This window comes from Sus scrofa, chromosome 6 (assembly GCF_000003025.6).
Source record: "Sus scrofa isolate TJ Tabasco breed Duroc chromosome 6, Sscrofa11.1, whole genome shotgun sequence".
Taxonomy (NCBI): domain Eukaryota; kingdom Metazoa; phylum Chordata; class Mammalia; order Artiodactyla; family Suidae; genus Sus; species Sus scrofa.
In genome coordinates, this window is record NC_010448.4 from 26,708,534 (window position 1) to 26,729,574 (window position 21,041).

Sequence of the window (21,041 nt, forward strand, 5' to 3'; positions counted from 1 at the left end):
AGACTGGAGTTGGGTCCTGCGTCCTATAAGCTTCTAAGGGACCACAGTCCTGGGCCAGCCTCCCCCAGTCCTTACTCAAGTGTCCATGCTGTTTCCATTCTGCCATAAGTGGATGAAGTAGAGAGAGCCATGCCACCACACCCACCGGCCAGTAACTTCCATCTACTCCGCAGTTAGCTCCTCTACTCTGTCCACACTCATCCTGGGAGTGCAGCAGGGCTGAGCTCCCCATTTCCCCTTCTGACCACATCCCACTGCCTACCTAGTGGGGGCTCATAGACAACAACACACCTTCATGATGGACGTGGCTAAAGGTGAGATGGCAAGAGATTCTGAGGGGCTTTCAGTGACAAGTCTGCAAAGTTGAGAATGAGTTACATTTATAATAATATATAGGCCCAAGGACATTAATTAGTAGCTGAGAGAAAGAGAGAAAGGGGCATAACCCAAATCCATCAGCGACTGGCACTCCATATCCAGGTAGTGATCCACTCACCCATTGCATCAGTCAGCACTAGCTGATACCTAATTTCAGCCAGTCCCATGCTGGTATCTAGGGAGACAAAAGTCATATGAGCTCTTTCCCCTGTGGTTCTAATTCCTCCCATAAATGCCATGTTTCCATCCACTTTTCCCTCAGAGGAAACTCTGGTCCTCCCTCTGTCTTCTCACTCCCTGCCTCCTGTGGAAGAAGGTTTGTCCAATTCAATTGATCATGTGAGATTTTGAATGACTTTAAAGTGATTAATTGGATTAGGAAAGGAGCTACATTTTCCTAGTGAGCAGGAAAACTATCCCAAATAATGCTACTCTTCCTTCATTCTCCTTTGCCATCCAGCCTCTGTCACCATACATTATCCTCCTCCTTCCTGCCTCTCTATACAAAACCATCAGGGTAGGTCCCCTCTTGGGGGACAAACCTACCACTATCCCTCTCTCCTCTTCCCTACTCCCCTAGTAAATTTTATGCTTGATGTAGCCATGCCTGAAGTCCTATTTCACAAGGTTAGGAATTTGGTATCTACCCTACAAGCCATGCTATGTTTCTTGTGGTTTGCTAAATACACATCAAGTAACAAGGAAATACCACTCGGCCCAAGGTCTAAGTCACAAGCTCAAGCTCCTACATAGTTTGCTGGAGTCTCCAGTTTTGATGGCTATTGCGCATTGTGCAATGCTTACCAAAATAGATAAAGGGATCCTCATTCAGTCACTAGTTCTTTGTGTCTATGTTCTTTAATGGTCAGACTTTGAGTGGGAATAAGAAGGCAGTGCTTCTTTTGCTCCAAATCCCCAAGAACACATCATTTCTATTGTCATGAAATTTATAGTCTAATGGTTGAAAAAATAAAAAGAGTAAAACTATAATCCAGCCTAAGGGAGCCGTCAGGAAAGGCTTCTTGGAAGCAGTAAATGTAGAAAAGAGACTTGAGTGATTAATAAGGTAAATGCAAGTCATGGAGAACAAGGGGATACAGTCCAGTCAGAGGGAACTGCATTAGCTAAAGTTCAGGGTTCAGTTACAGCATAATGTGAGGGAAGAGCAATAAGTACTCAGGGATGATGTGTGAGAGCTTGTGTCCCATCAGATTAAGCTCATGAAACACTTATACTTGCAGGGGGTAAGGAGAAAGTATGCATCTTATTCTCTGATTCATCTCTAAATCTCTGAGGATGTACTGGAGCATTAAGTTACCATTATTCACCCGCAATGTACCCATCAATGCTCTTGTGTGGTTCTCACATCTTGAAAAACATACCAGACTTGAGTTTCCTTTAGTGCCCTGAGCAAGACCTAAATGCCACTCAAGCCAGGACAATGCATTTCAGATATTGGAATGGTTCTGGGCTTCCCAGCAGGGGGGAGGCTGCAGGAGAAGCCTTAAGTAAAAAATGACTATTTACAATCAGGCCTCTATCACCTTCCCTCTTGCCTACTCCCAACTCTGTCTAACTGGTCTATCTACTTCCATCTGATCCACTTTTATTTAGCCTTCAAACCAGCCATACTACAAACCATACCACATCAGAATATAGTGCTTCAATAGCTCCCCAGTGCTAACAGGAGAGAGCCCAATTTCTTCATTATGAGATAACAGGTTGCATTCTTCAAGATGTAGACCCTGAGACAATAGCTATCATACAGGAGTGTATTAGAGAGCATTCTTGGGATTAATCCACGTGGAAAGGAAAGGTGGGAAGGAAGAAGAATTGAAGAGAAGGAGTTCCTGTCTTGGCTCAGCGGTAATGAACCAGACCAGTATCCATGAGGATGCTGGTTCAATCCCAGACCTTGATCAAAGTGGGTAAAGGATCCAGCATTGCCATGAGATGTGGTGCAACTCGGATATGGCATTGCTTTGGCTGTGGCATAGGCTGGCAGCTGTAGCTCTGATTCAACCCCTAGCCAGGGAATTTTCATATGCCACAAGTGCAGCCCTGAAAGGCAAAAAAAAAAAAAAAAAAAAAAAATTTGAAAAAAAGTTGTGATGCCGTCCCAACAAAGGCCTGGGTCAAGTCCAAAGGAAACTCTGAAGCCAGATGACCTCTCAGAGTTGAACCAAGTTGGGAAAAGAGACCAAACCTTCATAACCCTATGTCAACAAATCCTGGATGCAGACCATCCTGAGAAAGGGAGAATGACCATGGGCAAGGGAACACAATCCAAGGCAAATCCCTGAAAGAAGCTGATGGCTGAGATCTGTCTGCCAGGAGTGTTCCCAGTAGTTGGGGGGATAAGGCCATCATACCTGAAAGGAGATCTGAAGTAGTTGGGGGGATAAGGCCATCATATCTAAAAGGAGATCTGAGCATCTAGTACAAATGGCATTCAATGATTTTGATGCTTTTGATGACCTACTATATTAGTTTTCCAGGGCTGCCATAACAAAGCACCACAGAGTGGATGCCTCAAGCAACAGAAATGTCTTTTATTACAGTTTTGGAGGCTAAAAGTCTGAGGTCAAGGTGTGAGAAAGGTTGACCTCTCTTCTAGCTTTGTAGCTATCCATCTTTTCTCTGGGTATTCACGGGGTCTTCCCTCTATACACGTGTCTGTGGCCTAATTTCCTTTTTTAAGGACAATTGTCGCATTGAATTCGGGGTAGCTCTAATGACCTCATCTTATCCTCACTACCTCTTTAAAGACCTTCTCTTCAAACATTGTCACATTCCAAGGTCCCAGGAGTGAGGACTTTGACCCATGAATTTTGAGAAAGCACAATTCAGCCTTTAACACCTACCTAGTTCTTATTATTTTCCACTATCAATGGTTCTCCAAACATCTCTGGTTAAATCCCACCAAATAACGATCTGATTCTTTTTTTCCCCTCTGAATCTTCTTTGCTTACGTCTCAACAAGTTAAATCTCTAAGGGATGCAACCCACATGGATTCTGTGGTGAGTGGCCTTACAGGAAGGCTGATTTAGAATTTGGCACATACCAGACAACTGTTCCATGGAAGCAGGTTACCTTCCCTTAGATGACTCTGGTTTTATTTGGTTTGCCTCCAGAAGTCACTGTTTCATATATATAAATGCAGGTCTTCCCTAAATAAAATTCGGTCTTCTTTCAGACATAAACACTTTCAGGTTTAAGAATAGCTGTGTGCTCCCTCTGATTTAGAAGACCTTGCAAAAATGGCTTTGGGCCACAGCCTTCCAGATATAACTGGCATTTTAGAAGCCCTGATCCCAGCAGGCCCCGGCAGGATCCAAGAGGGCAAAGAGAGAGCCACTGGCTGACTCTGGAACTTGCTGGGCTGGTCTACACCTCTGTGCTTTGCATATGCTGTGTTCTCTGCTGGAAATGCACTCCCCACTTTCTCCAATGAATATCTTCCCATGACCTGTGTCTCTTTCAGGACTCATCCATGTGCCCACTCTTCTATGAAGCCTTCATCGCAGGGCCTGGTCTCTTCATGTCCTTCTCTCTCAGATCCCAAAATGACAGACACTTGTCTCAGAAGCTCTACTAGGTGCCAGGAATCAGTAAATGTGGGTTGCTTGGCAGGTGGTTGATGGACCAAGTGATCTGCCAGGGGGTCTACCCTGACCCTTATTTTCTCTCTAGACTAGACCTCAGTGTGGATGTCTGTGACATAGTCTGATGCTTTCACTCTGGGGAAAGGTAAAGTGTGTTTGGGTACCATGTTTCCTAGTCTAGTCTGTATTTGTAGAAGGGAAAATAATGGTTCCCCCCAAAATATCCACGCCCTAACTCCTGGAATATGCAAATATGTTAGGTTAATTAGCAAGGAGGAGTTAAGGTTGCAGATGGAATTGACTGTTACTAAACTGACCTTAAAATAGTGATAAGTATCCTGGATGATCCAGGAAGGCCCAGTGTAATCACAAAGGCCCTTAAAAGCAGAAAAGGGAGGAGTTCCCATCGTGGCACAGTGGAAACAAATCCAACTAGGAACCATGAGGTTGCGGGTTCAATCCCTGGCCTTGCTCAGTGGGTTAAGGACCCAGCGTGGCCATGAGCTGTGGTGTAGGTTGCAGATTCAGCTGGGATCTGGCATTGCTGTGGCTCTGGCATAGCCCGGCAGCCGCAGCTCCGATTGGACCCCTAGCCTTGGAACCGCCATAGGCCACAGGTGCGGCCCTAAAAAGACAAAAGACAGCAAAAAAAAAGAAAAAGAAAAAAAAAAGAAAAGTAGAAAAGAGGGAAACAGCAAGATTCTATTGCATAGCACAGGACACTATAGCCAACCTCCTGGAATAGGCTATGATGGAGCAGAATATAAAAAAAGAATGTATGTCACTTTACTGTATGGCAGAAAGTGGCACTACACTGTAAACCAAATATACTTTAATGAAAAAATTTAATTTGAAAAAGCAGAAGAGGGGGTTAGCAGGGAGAGGCAGGAGGAGATATGATAAAGGAAGGACGTCAGAGAGATGTAACTTTGCTGGCTGTGAAGATGGAGAAAGGGAGCTGTGACTGCAGGCGGTCTCTAGAAGCTGGAAGAGGCAAGGAAATGCCCTCTCCCCAGAGCCTCTGGAGAGGAAGGCAGCCCTGCTGACACCGTGATTTCAGACTTCTAATTGACAGGCCTGTAAGGCGGTATATTTGTGTTGGATTAAGTCACTATTTTTGTAGTGAGTTGTTTCAGAAAACTACATTCTAAATGCACCTCTTCTTTCTTTTGCTTTTTAGGGCTGCACTGGAGGCATAGGGAAGTTCCTAGGCTAGGGGTCAAATCAGAGCTACAGCCTGGGGTCAAATCAGAGCTACAGCCTGCACCACAGCCACACCAGATCCGAGCCATATCTGTGACCTACACCACAGCTCATGGCAATTCTAGGTCCTTAACCCACTGGGCAAGGCCAGGGATCGAACCCTCGTCCTCATGGGTACTAGTCGGATTCGTTTCCACTGAGCCATGATGGCAGCTCCTAAATAGACCTCTTCTAATCACTACCCTCACACCCTAGTACTACTTATATGTGTCAGAGAGGGAGAGCCTCGGTTACCAACATTTGGGAAGTTTCCCGATTCAGTGACCTGGGCCTCTGAAGGTCCCTGAGAAGCTGTATTATCAATGCATTTGGCAAATTTCTTGGAAGGTATGTTCTGTGCAGGCATTATGATAGGACATATGTAATTTTACAGGGTCAAATATGTTTCAGCTTGTTCACAGTCTATAGGCTAGATGAGGTATGTGTGTAGCAGTCAAAACAAGGTTCCTAAGAGGGGCAATTGTTCCTAACAGGGATCTGTTGGGACACAGTTTATTATTAGGATTTCATCACCTGCTAAAGTAACTCACTCTGTAAGAAGTTTCTGACTGGCCATGAGTTGTTATAACGAATTACCTTAAGCAACCTAAGAGTCCATCAACAGAGGATGGATAAAGAAGATGTGGTGTATATATATACACAATGGAATATTACTCAGCCATAAAAAATGAAATAATGCCATCTGCAGCAACATGGATGGACCTAGAGATTATCACACTAAATGAAGTAAGCCATACAAAGACAAATATCCTATGATATCACTTATATGTGGAATCTAAAAAGAAAAGATACAAATGAACTTATTAACAAACTAGAAATAGATCCAAAGACACAGAAAACAAATTCACCATTACCATAAGACAGAGAAAGACAAATATCATATGATATTGCTTACACACAGAATGGTTACCGAAGGGGAGGGGTAGACAAGAATAAATTAGGAGACTGGGATTAAAATATATGCACCACTGTGTATAAAATGGATAACCAAAAAAAGGATTCACCATATAGCACAGGAAACTATACTCGATATTTTGTAATAACCTATAAAGGAGGAGAATGTAAAAAATGAATGTGTGGGAGTTCCCGTCATGGCGCAGTGGTTAACGAATCTGACTAGGAACCATGAGGTTGCAGGTTCGATCCCTGGCCTTGCTCAGTGGGTTAAGGATCTGGCATTGCTGTGAGCTGTGGTGTAGGTTGAAGACTTGGCTCGGATCCCACGTTGCTGTGGCTCTGGTGTAGGCTGGCAGCTACAGCTCCGATTGGACTCCTAACCTGGGAACCTCCATATGCCGCGGGAGCAGCCCTAGAAAAGACAAAAAAAAAAAAAAAAAAAAAGAATGTGTGTGTTTTATATATACATACATATATATACCATTTACCGTACACTGAAACTAACTCTAACTCAACATTGTAAATCAACTATATTTCAATATTAAAAAAAAAAAAAGAGGCACCGTTCTCCTCCCTAAACTATTTAGGATAAATCTCTGCAGAAAGTGGAGCCAGCACTGAATGAAGTTGAGAAGGTGGGTCATTCTTGTAGGAGAAATGGCAGGGGACATCAGGATGATGGCAGCACCCAGACAGAGGTGCTCCTTGGGGTGCTACTCTTACAAAAACCAACACGCATGTTGACAGTAAATCTTGAAGAGAACATAGTATGGAAACACTGGAACACAGATATGGAGTGGGAGAAAGCTGGGGGAAATATCAAAGAGAAAGGGTACAATCCAGACCCTGGAAGCCCCACGGGGCAATAGGGAGCCATGACAGATTATTGAGGAGAGCAGGGTGCAGTGAGGATGGAGGGCGGGCAGAGGCAGAAGGGAAGGGGAACCTTGGCAATTCTCAGCTGCAGCTCTGAAGCCCCATGACTGATTTTTCCTACCAATCCCTGTGCATTGAGTCTGACAGATCTGACGTGGGTTTTTTTAATTAACATTGACAAAACTGTGAACTTCATTCACTTAATCTCCATTAAAGTCTGTGAGGATGATGCATTGACTTTTTAAACAAAACTAAAAAGCAAAAAAAAAAAAAGCTCTGAAAATAGATTCTCAAAACTTGCCTGTCATTCACAGCTCATCTGAGAAGACCAACCCAATACTGCTTTTAGAGGTTAATAATGAATATTAAGCAACTTTTCCTCCTCTACCGGTTGCCTGGCAGATGAATGATATTTTCACGGATAATCTGACCCTCTTGCAGCTTATCATCAAAATGTGGGTGTGGGTTTATAAACTGAAGGATAATCATAAGTAAAACGCTAACGTCTGTAGCTCTTTGCATGGTTCCTGGTCTTCACACACGTGATGTGGTTGGACTTCACAAGCCCTGTGTGGAGTCAGCCTAATAGAGACTCAGAGGGCTTGAAAGGCAGGCGTCAACCCCAGGCAGCTTCACTCAAAACCCTTTGCTCTTTCCACAGAACCATGGTGCTGCTTCTGTTTGAACAAATGCTACCACCATGTGTGAGAAGAAACATGACACGAAGCCAGAGGATACAACATCCAAGCTGAAAAGCCCGGCAAGAATGAGACAGAATGCCGACTTCCCACAAAGCCAAAGCGCGCGTGGGCCCCCTTGGACCCGATGACCTTATTCTGGGTCCAGAAATGCTGAAATGGAAGCTACCAGCAGAGAAGAGGCCTGGATCGTCTGGAAAATGTAGCTGGTGTGAATGCAATTGCCGTTTCCTAAACTGTGAGGCGTCACGGACTATTTCACAACTGGTTCAATCCCAGCATCAAAGATTATCATGCAAACTTGGGCCAAAAGAGCAGATCCCACCACGTGCCCTGCCCTGGCCCATTCCAGACCAGTAGGACTAGGGGAAGGAGGGAGGCTGGAGCTCTCCTGCTAGGTACTAAAGCAGTGAGCTCTGAGATGAGCTCTTTAAAACTCTCTTTCTGTTCCAATCAAAATGTCATTCTTCAGCCGGGTTAATTGGACTCACAGGCACCTATGGCCACAGAGACCTTTGCCATTAGCATGCACATGGTACCCATCATGCAGGCACAGAAAGTGCAAGCCTACTGGCCACAGCCATGCAAAAGCACCCCTATTCTACTGGGGAAATGGTACCCCCCAGTCAGTTACGAAATATGTGGGATCTGAGGGAGGAGGAACCAACAGGTTTGGAAGCAGCCATGTGCCAGGCACTGTGCTGGGCTCTTAAAAATATTTTCTCACTGCTTTCTCATGAACACTGTGCCAAGTTGTTATAAAACCCCATTGCACAGAAAAAGAAACTGAGGCTCCAAGAGTGTAATCAATCCCTGCCTTGGTCACACAGTGCCCCGATCATCTACAGGTTAAAAACCACTCATTTGTGACATCTAGAGTATGTCATGACAAGGACCCTGCCCACATGGCTAGCACACCTATAATGTTAAACCCAAGTCCACCTTCTCCAAAAATATGTTCCAGTATTTGTTGAAGGATCCAAAACACAGCAGCCAAATAAGAGAATTTGACTATCTCTACTGTACCATACCACACCCTTTATGATAGGATAAACAGCAAGGAAAAAGGATCTCAACTAGAATGAGGGGAAGAAAGAACCAATTGGGATAACTGGACAAACTTGATGAACCCAAAGATATTCTCAATATCACTCATCTGGATCCAGACTGCCCTGGGAGAATTATTCCCAAGAAAGTGACCACACAATCTGAAATGTGTCTAGGGTTCTGACATCTCTTGGAAAATATGGCCCCAGGGAGACCATAAGGAGCAGAGACACTGCCCACTTCCCCAGGCCACACATCCACACATGCCATGCTCAGCAGTGCCTTTTTTTTTTTTTTTGTCTTTTTAGGGCCTCAGTGGCATATGGAGGTTCCCACGTTAGTGGTCAAATTGGAGTCGCAGCTGCTGGCCTACACCACAGCCACAGCAATGCCAGATCTGAACTGTGTCTGTGACCTACACCACAGCTCATGGCAACACCAGATCCTTAACTGACTGAGCGAGGCCAGGAATCAAACCTGTGTCTTCATGGATACTAATCAGATTTATATATGCTGAGACACAATGGGAACTCCCTCAGCAGTGCTCTTACTGTGGGAGCTGCTCTCCTCTTCTGCCCCTGACCCTCCAGAACAGAAGCAGTGACATTTCAAGGCTGACCCCTCCCCTGCTCCACTTCCCACCACAGATGGCTGTGACTTGAATCCTATGCCAGGGCCAGCCTCCAGGTACCACACTGAGAACCACTGCACAGAAAGCTGAGCATCCAACTTCAAGGATGAGTCATAGGCCCAGAAGGAAACTTATTAGCCCTTAGAAGCCCAGAGCTGACTTGGCCAGTATGGATGGTGGTGGAGCTGGTGTGGACAGAGTGATGCTTCAGCTGGTGTTTTGGTACAGGTCAATGTTTCATGGAAGACTCAGTCCCGATTTCATCATCTTCCTCTCCACACCAACAGCCTTTGTCCTGGGGGACATTATCATGCACAGAGCTGACTCAGCCAACCGCTGTCGGGGGTTATGAGTGTTGAATGACAATGGAAAAGACCACTTACCTTCACATCTCCGCCTCCAGCAATGTCTAGCTGTGGCTCCTTGATCAATATGCTTCTTCCCTTGGTGCTTCAGTTTCTCATCTGTAAAATAGGGATTGTTATGAGATTTAATGAGAAAATCCATCCAAAGCATTTACGCTGTGTTTAGCATTTTAGTGACCATTTTCACCTCCACAGCAGCTGCCATACCCTGGATCTTAAGGTCACCCAGAAAGTTTCTGGCTCTGAAATCTTAAAATCTAATATCTGACAATAGCTTATTTCTTCTCAGCTCCAATAATCGCCTTCCATCTTTTATCTGACCTTATCATGATGTCCAGGCCCATCACCACCCTGCTCAATCCTTCCCTATATCACATTGCTACAACCTATTGCTTCAATCATTCTCTGGGTCCATGTTCTGGAGCACCTCTTCCACTCCCAGAAGAATTAAACCTTGGGTCAAACAAACTATTGGCCCCAGGTGCTGCCCCACTGTGGCCCTCCTCAGGCTGGAGCTCAAGACCCAGCCATGCCCTATCCTGGGCCCCATCCAGCCACAGCATCACACACCATGATTTGTAGGCCCCTTCCATCACTTGAAGGAGATCTGCTCCACTGGCCTCAAGCCCCCAGCCCCATAGCAGAGCACTTGGCTTCCTATTTCTGAGTGGTAATAGAGGGACTAGTAAACTCCCTCAAAGTTTTATTTCAGGGAAGGAAAGATTGGAGGAAAATGTGTCAGCTTCTAACAAAGCATCATTTGGGTGTCTTGCCCACCAGTTATCACTTCAATATTCTGTCCTTCTAGGCTTCCCTTCAAAGACCTTTTACCTCAGCTTATCAATATGTCCAGGCTTCCTATACCTTAAAAAGCTAAGAAAAATCTCCCTCTACCCTCTCTCTCCTTCTAGCACCCTGACACAGACAAGTTTCTCCAAAGAATTGTTTACACTCCTCACTCTTCTCCTTCAATTTCTGCTCGCCGTGCAGGCTGGTTTCCATGAAATTACTCTAAGAAGGTCCATAATAAATGTGTAGCTGCATTTGATCCCCTTCTCCCATCTAATAATTTAAAGTTTCATCAACTCTGACTGTACCTGCTTAATAGTTTTTAAATCCTTCCCAACCCCCAAACTCCCACTCTCAGTGGTATGTTCTGGACTCCCAAATTCATCCAGAGATATCTAATTCATAAACACCCAATCCAGCCTCTACTCCATGCTAAAGATAGAAAATAAGGCTGCTACTCTCCTAACTCACCATTCTATATGATTCTGACCGCCTCTTGGGGCAAAATCCACTCTTCTCTGTATGGTGTACAAGGAAGGCCCTGTATGATCTCTAGCAGCAAGCATGGCCCCCAAGAGGACTAACAGAACTGGGATGACAGGGAATCTAAATGGACATGATCCCCCCTCAATCATTTCATTTCCCTCTTTTGAAAAAAAATACACTTAGTAGGAAAGAAAAGTTTAAATTTTTTTTTCAGAGGAAATTCATCAAATGTGTCCCAAATTAGAACACTTTTACAGCAGAATGGAAATGTCCCTTTTAGGAACAAATTTTATGTGGTTATTTCTTGAGCTGATTCTCCCATGAAAGAAGGTTCCACCTAATGGAGAAGATGACGGTTACTTCTGTATGACCTGGATGTTACTTTGTTTGATACTTGCAAATCCAGGAGCAAAGTCTCCTTCCTCCTGCCCACTTCATGCTCAACTGTTTGTTCCAACTTTCAACACTCAAATTCTGGCATTCTGACCTAGAGAGGTGGGGCAGTCATAACTATCGTCCTTTCCAGATGAGAATCTTGAAATTCTAAAAAGAAAGGGGACTTTCCTTAGGTCCCATGTCCCATGTCTGTAGCAAAGTTGGTACCAAAACCTGGTCTCTTGTCACTGTAATGTGGCGTGTCTGCCCATAGGAGCCCAGGGTCCACATGGTCCAATATGAGAAGCCTCTTGAGACCTGGGCCATGTGCATGTCAGCTGTGATGGATACAGAGCCTGGAGCCCACAGGCAGCCAAACGGATATGTGATAGGAGGAAAAAGAAGAGGAGATGGTAGAGGAGCCTCCACAGAAGAGAAGGAAAAGGATGTCTTCAGCACAGGGATGGAAGGAAAGAGGAAGCAGGAGCACTGAGTCCCAAGCCCCTGCTCTTACTTAAGAAGCACTAAGTTCCTCTCTGAGCCAGAAAGTGTTTTCCCTCTGAAAACATGCCAATGATATAAATCAAAGATGGTACAAATGGATGGGAAATTTACCATGCTCTTGGATTAGAAGAATCAATATTGTCAAAATGGAAAACCAACAAGGACCTACCATATAGCACAGAGAACTACACTCAATATTTTGTAATAACCTACAATGGAAGAGAATGTAAAAGAAGAATATATATATATATATATATATATATATATATATTAAGAGAGAGAGAGAGAGAGAGGGGAGAGAGAGAGAGAGAGAGAGAAGAATATATATATAGAGAGAGAGAAAAGAATATATATATTCTTCACACACACACTTTAGTGGACAATTGAAACTAACATGACATTGTAAATAAACATATTTTGATAACAATTTAAAATTTAAAAATTTAAAAAATATCATCAAAATGACTATACTACTCAAGGCAATCTATAGATTCAATGTTCAATGCAATCCCTATAAATTTACCAATGACATTTTTCACAGAACTAGAAAAAATATTTTAAAATTTTTATGGAAACATAAAAGACCCTGAATAGCCAAAGAAATATTGAAAAAGAAAAAAATGGGACTGGCAGAATCAGGCTCCCTGACCTCAAACTATCCCACAAAGCAACAGTAATCAAAACAGTATGGTACCAGCACCCAAAAAACCATATAGATCAGTGGGAAAGAATAGAAAGCCCAGAAGTAAACCCAGGCACCTTTGGTCCATTAATCTATGACAAAGGAGGCAAGAACATACAGCAAAGGAAAGATAATCTCTTCAATAGGTGGTGTTGGGAAAACTGAACAGCTACATAAAAGAGAATGAAATCAGAACATTCTCTAATACCATACACAAAAATAAACTCCAAATGGGTTAAAGACCTAAACATAAGGCCAGATACTATAAAACTCCTAGAGGAAAACACTGGCAGGATACTCTTTGACATAAATCACAGAAGTGTCTTGTTGATCCACCTCCTAGAATAATGACAATGAAAACAGCAATAAACCAAGTGGACCCAATTAAACTGAAAAGCATCTACACAGCAAGGAAACCATTTTAAAAAATGAAAAGACAACTCACAGAATGGGAGAAAATATTTGCAAATGAAGTGACCAAAAAGGGATTAATCTCCAAAATATACAAACAACTCATGGAGCTTTATATCGAAAAAAAAAAAAAAACAAAAACTGAAAACCTAATCAAAAAATGGGCTAAAGATCTAAATAGGCGTTTCTCTAAGATGACATACAGGTGGCAAAAATAATAAAACATTAAAATATGTTCAACATCACTAATTATTAGAGAAATGCAAATCAAAACTATAACGACGTGTCACCTTACACCAGTCAGAACGGCCATCATCAAAAAGCCTACAAGCAATACATGCTAGAGCTGGTGGGCAGAAAAGGGAACACTTCTACTCTATTGGTGGGAATGTAAATTGATGCAACCACCATGGAGGACAGTTATGGAGGTTTCTTAAAAAACTGAATATACAACTACTATATGATCCAGCAATCTCACATCTGGGAGAAAATCATAATTTGAAAACATACATGCACCCAAATGTTCATTGCAGCACTATTTACAATAGCAAAGAAATGGAAACAACCTAAATGTCCTTTGACAGAAAAATGGACAAAGATGATGTAGTACATATACACAATGGAATATTATTTAGTCATAAAAAGAATGAAATAATACCATTTTCAGCAACAGGGACAGACCTAGAGATTATCATAATGAGTGAAGTGAATCAGACAAATATCATATGATGTCACTTATATGTGGCATCTAATAAAAAATAATACAAAAGAACTTATTTAAAAAATAGAAACAACCTCACAGATTCCAAAGCCAATCTTATGGTTACCATAGACGAATCCATTGGGAAGAGTGAAGAATAGGGATAGTGGGAATAACATATACACACCATAAAATATATGATTAACAAGAACCTACGTCATAGCATGGGAAAATCTACTCAATAGTTTTTAATAAACTGTATGAGAAAAAAAGGATGGATATATGTATATGCATGATGGATTAATTTTGCCATACACCTGAAACTAACACAACATTGGAAATCAATTACACTTCAATAAAATTAAATTTTATTTTATGTAATTTTTTTTCTTTTTAGGGTCGCCCCCACAGCGTATGGAGGTTCCCAGGCTAGGGGTCGAGTTGGAGCTGCAGCCACTGGCCTACCCATGGCTACAACATCGCAGGATCCGAGCCACATCTGTGACCTACATCACAGCTCACAGCAATACCAGATCTTCAACCCACTGAGCAAAGCCAGGGATTGAACCTGCATTCCCCGGATGCTTGTCAGATTCATTTCCACTGAGCCATGATGGGAACTCCAAAATTAAATTTTAAAAAGAAGAAAATAAAAGTGTTTTCCCCAAACCGTTTGGCCCAGCCCTAGAATATCAAGCAGAAGGCAAGCAGATAGCCACTCTGTGTGATTTTTCACCCCACCATCTTTCTACTGACCCAGTTATCAATTCCACATCACCCCAGGCCTCTGGGGACCCAGTCAGCTCCGGGGTAAATGACTCCCAACAGCCTGCAGCTCAGCATGGATCTTCCTCCCTTGCTAACAAACACACATGCACATGCACACGTGCACACACACGCACACACACACACACTCAGCACAACATGGTTTTCCTCAACCATGGTCTTGGAGTCAATGAATGAATAGATTGTCCATCCAGTCACTCAACTCAAGCTGAGGAGTCAACTGCAGTCCTGCTTTCCAAATAGCCCACAGAGCCACACCTGTCCAAGCCCCATGAGACCGGCCCTTCACTCCAATCCCCACACTCCCCCTGCGTGCCTTACCTGGCTCATGTCTCCCAGTCTCCATCCGCCCTCCCCATAAGCATTCCACTGCATAACCCCACTGCTTACTCTCCTCAGTTCCACTGTCCACAATAAATCCCAAGCTCCCCATCACACACAACCCTGAATCCCAGTCCTTCAGCATGTATCACCGAAGGCCAATCATGCAGGAAATCATCTACTCAACAAATATTTATTGAGAATCTACTCCATGCCAGGCACAGTTCTGAGCATTTGGGATAAACCAGAAACAATGACTCCTACTTCCATGCAGCTTATATTCCAATTGATGGAGAAAGCAATACTTAAGAATCATAATTAGTATGCATATGATACAGTATGTTCAGAGGTAGCATACTGTGGATAAGAGAATGGAGGATGGAAAAAAGAAACCCAGAGAGGAATGTGGGGAGTTACAAGTATCAACTGGGTGGTCAGAATCACCCTAACAATGAGCAGATGACGTTAGAGCAAAGACTTGAAGGAGGCAGGGTTGTGAGTCTCAAGGATTAGGGCAAGCCCAGGCCAGGCAGTGGGAGGAGCCTCTGCAAAGGCCCTGAGTAGGAACACACCTGCTGTGTGGGGTAAACAGCATAGAGGCCAGTGTGGGCAAAAGAAAGTAAGGTAGAGGGAGAGGAGGGGAGATGCCAGCAGAGGGGGTTAAGGGGGCCAGAGTATGCCTGCCACTCCCTGCCCTGCACCTCACAAGTCTTTTCTCTAGTGCGTCACTGTCACAATTCTCCACGCAGACTGGGTGTTCTCATGTCTCAGCACTGTGCCTATGTTCTGATGCTATCCTTGACCAACCACCAACCCTCCTGCCCTGCACAGAGCTCTGACCAGCCATCCTGTATGCTCCCATTCTCCTTGACCATAAAGTCCTTATGTCACAAAACACACTGAAATGTCATCACCCAGCTCCCTGCCTACCTCACCCACTGGACTGAGCTCTTCCAAGACAGAAATCCTATCATCTCATTCCCGCCTTTCCCCCAGGAAGCACCACATGGCTGGCTACAGGGGAGGGTGGGCAGCAGAAGGGTAGGAGAAAGGGTAGTTGGAAAATACTGTTTTGCCTGAAAATGGAGATTATTTTGGTCAAACACACATTTAACCTCTTTGAGACTCAGGTGTCCTGGCTATAAAATGAATTGACAATGGTGGCTCCACCTGCGTTCCAAAGTTATTATGTGGGTCAAAAAAGGTGGGTAAGACACGCCTTACAGTGGGACTAGCCAGGTGCAAAGGGTCACCATCACTGTTCCCACTGCTGTTTCCTAGAAAATCCTTTGTGCTCCTGGTTCCAATATGCCCCAGTCGTGTGTCTTTTCAGTTCCCATGGAGGCCAGGCTTATCCTCTGGGGGCAAGGATTACCTTGTGTTGCATGGGATTTGTTTCCAAAATGGAGCAGAGGGAGCCTGCCTTCCTGTGGAGAAGAGCCCCTGAGTGATGAATTAGGAGGGTCCTTCTATTGACTCATCCACCCTTCTGTCCCTCCAGGTCTGGCCAGTACTGACTGTCCAAGCCATGCCTGCCCTAAGAACACCAGCAACCCCTCCTTCTCCTCAGTGCTACCCCCTCAAATTGTCAAAAAGGCCCCGTGATATATAGAGCTCCCACATGCCACAAGGTAAGTGTTTAAATCTTTTATAAGACAGTCAATGGCCTTTATAAACCCTCAGACAAGAATTACACTGTGTCTGAGATGGGGCTGAAAGTCAATGGGAAATTGATCCTGTCTAGCGGGTGCTGTTTCAAGGAGGAGACTTGCCGGCCGCCTTCGGGACAAAACGTGCCATCTCCCATGTGCCCCCAGGGCATGACATGTCATGTGCTGAGAATACTAAGACTCTGAGGCCCATTTCTGGGCAGAGGCCCCCACAGCCACAAGCTCCTATCACAGGAGGACCCCGAAGGGCATCAAATAGCACCAGGAATGATTAGGAAGTGTGTTTACCTTCCCAGGAATTGATGCCAGGACCACTCTGATGCCATCGCCTGCACCCTAGGCAGAAAGCCAAAGGATGATAAATGGCCGTTGATTCACCAGCAACCATAAGGGGTGAGACATACCTACAATTACTCCCCTTTGCTAATGACCCCATTAGCCATTGGATCAAACACAGTTAGAGGGCATGATGACACTGTAGTTATTTCTCTGCCAAAACCCATTGGCCCAACTCCGACTATCTGCCAGGGCACATCAAAGTGGGTAGCCAAGACCCCCTGTTTGGGATTAGGGCAGCCCAAGTGTCTCCCCACACACAGGCCTGGTCACATCAAGGATAACTCCCATGTCAGGTGAATGGATAGACTTTGGCAGGTAAGTCAAACAGCCCCCATCCTGGTGGGGGAAGGGCAGTGGAAAAAGCACCCAGTTTGGAGTCACACAGACCTGGAAATTTGGGGGTTTTGGGGTTTTTTTGTTGTTTGGTTTTTTCCTTTTTAGAGCTGCACTCACGGCATAGGGAGGTTCCCAGGCCAGGGGTCTAATCCAAGCTATAGCTGCTGGCCTACACCACAGCCACAGCAACGCAGATCTGAGCCATGTCTGCAACCTACACCACAGTTCATGGCAACACCGGATCCTTAACCCACTGAGCAAGGCCAAGGATCTAACCCGAAACCTCATGGTTCCTAGTCAGATTCCTTTCCCGCTGTGCCACAATGGGAACTCCAAACCTGGAGTTTGAAGCCTGATTTGATGACTTCCTAACCAAGGCACCTCTCAAAAATCTTTACCTGCCTGGGAGCCAGTTGCTTCTGGCATAACCTGGGGATGGTGATGGGGATTCTGTCTGGTGGGGCTGCCTAGAGGATGAAACGTGATGGCACATGCCACATGTGGGGCACAGAGCAGGCACTCAGTGGCTCTCAGCTGTGCTCACCATCCAGCACTGGACCCAGAACCGAGAAAGCAGGAAGGGCCCTCTCCCGGAAGCAGGTGGCCCAGAGTCAAGCAATGACAATGGCAACTCAGCCTTACACCCTGACCAGGAGCCAGATACAGGAGCCAGGGCTCACCATACATCATCTCCATCCTTTATTGTCCTGTTTACAGGTAAGACCACTGGAGCCCAAGGATTTTTGAGAGGTCAATTCATCCAAAGGGAGCAACCCCCAAGGATAGGTTTATTGCACGTATAGTCTGCACCAGACACCCTCCAAGGGACCTGGCTGTGAGGCTGAGCAAGACAGACACCACTCCAAGGTCAGGCTTAAGGCAGAGCCCAGACTAGAATCAAGACCTCCTCCTGGGTCTTTCTCTGCCCCCTATCCCTTTCTGTTTGCCCCCATAGGGAGCATTCTTCAGAGAATCAGTGCCCACCTACCCTCAGCTTATTTTAGATGAGGTTGTATTTCCCAAGGCCACATGGTAAGTGGAGAAAGGAGCTAAAATCTGGAAATAAGGCTGGTGGAATTTCAGGTCAGGGCTGCTCGTCTTCTGGAACTCTGCACTTTATCCCCGTGTCAGCCAGATCTACAGGAATTCAGCAAGCCACCTCACACCGTGGACCATGGGAGGTGAGGGTCTCTGTGCCCCTGAACTATTCAGAAAGATCCGCACAGCCCACTGGTGAAGCAGCTCCGTCAGGCTGTGATAAAGGCTTGGAAGGGAACAGCACATCAGCTGCTCCCCTTCTTGGCTAAGTAATACCATTGGTACTAGATGGTCAGGTGTCTTTGAACTGAAAAGAGCTTTATTTGAAAACTTTCAGGGTGCCAGAGAGACGGTCTTTTTCCACATCAGCAGTCTACCCAAGGCAGGTTCGGCAAAGAAGAACAAATATCACCAGCTGCTCCAGACAGTGGGGGCCAGGAGCAGTGTGGTGGTGGGATTATGAAGAATGAGGTCAGGCAGAGGAGGACAGCAAAGAAGAGCCTCCCTGCTGTCAGACAGTCACAGCAAACACTTGCGAGCCATTGGAAATTCAGCTCTTAATCCTGCCCAGTGAGAAATACCTGGCGTGGCCTGATGGGGTGAAACAGCACAGACTTTGGCCAAGAGCCAATTAGCCACTCACATAAGAAGATGATGTGAGAGGCTTGGAGCTCAGCCTCAGCCTTTCCTACCTGGAAAATGGGTATAAAGCAAACACCCAAGTGCTTCAAGGTAAGGTTTCCATGCTGCCATAAAACTGAACAGCCCAACCTATATACTTCTATTTATTATACAGTGATTGAGTGTCACCTGCATACCAGCACCATGTCAGGGGCTGGGAATTGGCTCTGCGCAAGATAGGCTGCTTCCTGCCCATCATGGAACTTGAAATTTATTATGGAAAACACACTTGGAAGAACACAATTATAAGAAGGATGGTGGTGGTGGCCTTTTGTGCCTACGAGGCCATGAGAAGAGGTGAAAGGGACTATGGATGTGGCAGTGGAGCATCTAAGGGGCTGGAGATGTGACCAGCATGGTAAGGAGACTGGTTAAATGCAGGAGAGTTAGGCAAATAAATAACTATATTGAGGATAATGGAAGCCAGATTGCTGATGGTCAGAAAAAGGGTTTACAGACATAGAAAGGGAGATCAGAACTGGAGGTACTGAGGAGTTCCCACTGTGGCTCAGGGGTTAAGAAGCCAACATAGTGTCCATAAGGATGCAGTTTTTATCCTGGCCTCACTCAGTGGGTTAAAGATCCAGCGTTTCCATAAGCAATGGTGTAGGTGGTAGGTGGTTTGAGCATTGCTGTGCCTATGGCTCAGGCCAGCAGCTGCAGCTCCAATTCAACCCCTAGCTTTGGAACTTCCATATGCTGCCAATGTGGCTGTAAAAAAAAAAAAAAAAAAAAAAAACAAACAAACAAACAAAAAAAAAAACGATGGTATTGAGGTTCTGAATTGAGACTGAAGGTGGTGGCATATTTTAAAAATCTGTACATAAACAGATATGGAAATCTGTATAGATCAGCTGTTATCAATCAGGAGAAATTTTGTTCCTCAGAAGACAGCTGGCAATGTCTAATCATATTTGGGATTGTAACAACTGAGGGAAGGGGCTTCTACTAGCACATAGTGGGGACAGGCAAGGGATACTGCTTAACATCTTTTAATACACAGATCAGCCCCATAGCAAAGAAGTACCAACCCAAAATGTCACTAGTGTCATGGTTGAGAAGCGTTGATGTAGATGTGTGTGTGTGTGTGTATGTGTGTGTGTGCACATGTGTGTGCACGTGTGCGTGTGTGCATATGTGGATAGATAGGTAAATGAATTGATGGATGATGGATGGGTGAATAGATAGATAGATAATGTATGTGAGTATACATAAAATCATATATAGATTTCCCAGCTCAGTTGGCTGAGTGGGCCTAAAAGCAGTGACACCTCACTAGCTGTGAACACATTCATCACCCAGATTCAGTTTCTAAATACCATTCTCTACTAAAAGGAACCACGTTTCCCTGGAAAAAATGGCTGACTGCCGAGCTGGGGCAAGAAAAGTACAATATGAGATTGGAATGTTTTTCTGCAGCAGAAAGTAAGAAAGTGATTAAAGAATGAGGGGGATACATCCAAAAGGGCACAGGAGTTAGCATGAAGAGTCTTCCACTGGCCAAATTTGAGATAATTTGAATACCAAAATAAATAATAATAGGAACATATTTAATTCACTGAATAAAACATGAAGCCATGAGTCCATACTGATATAAACAAATCAACTAACAAATAAAAGAGGGAGAAGGGGAAGCTCCTTCTTTCAGTAGAATAGCAACTAATAAATGTACAAAAATTACAAAATCTTTTTAAAATCACCATTTGACAACCATCATAGTGGCATTTAATTCAGCAGGAAGCATAAGAAGATGCCAAGGCTAGTGGGTGAAGGTTTGAAGAGAGGCAAGATATCAAGGCCATTGTAGAGAATCACCCCAAAAAAAACACTTTGAAATTATATATGGAAACAGTTGGACTTGTGGTGGAGAAATTCAGCAGACATCAACTTGACCAGGTCATCAAAACTGGCTTGACAGGACTGGATGGGTTGGCTTGGTGTGTTCCACTGAGAACACAGCATCATTTCTGTGATATTTCTCCCCAAAATGGACAGCTGAATTCTGATCACAAGGAAACATGGGACAGACCCAAGCTGAGGAATACCCTACAGAATAAAAGTCCTCTCCAACTATTTAAAAATGTCAAGACATTAAAGAGAGGGAGCCTAAGAAACAGTTCCACTTTGAAGAAGATGAAAGTGGCATGTGACATGAGCGATGG

The 21,041-nt window shown here is 44.5% G+C and overlaps 1 long non-coding RNA gene across 2 annotated transcripts in view; it reads right to left on the bottom strand.

Moving 5' to 3' along the window:
* The window catches only part of LOC102162742, a 452,540-nt gene that overhangs the window by 241,643 nt on the left and 189,856 nt on the right, over nucleotides 1–21,041 (bottom strand). For both annotated transcript variants that reach the window (XR_002345309.1, XR_001303633.2), the window contains exon 2: nucleotides 9,780–9,860. This is a non-coding gene — a long non-coding RNA (uncharacterized LOC102162742). The remainder of the gene's footprint in view (nucleotides 1–9,779; nucleotides 9,861–21,041) is intronic.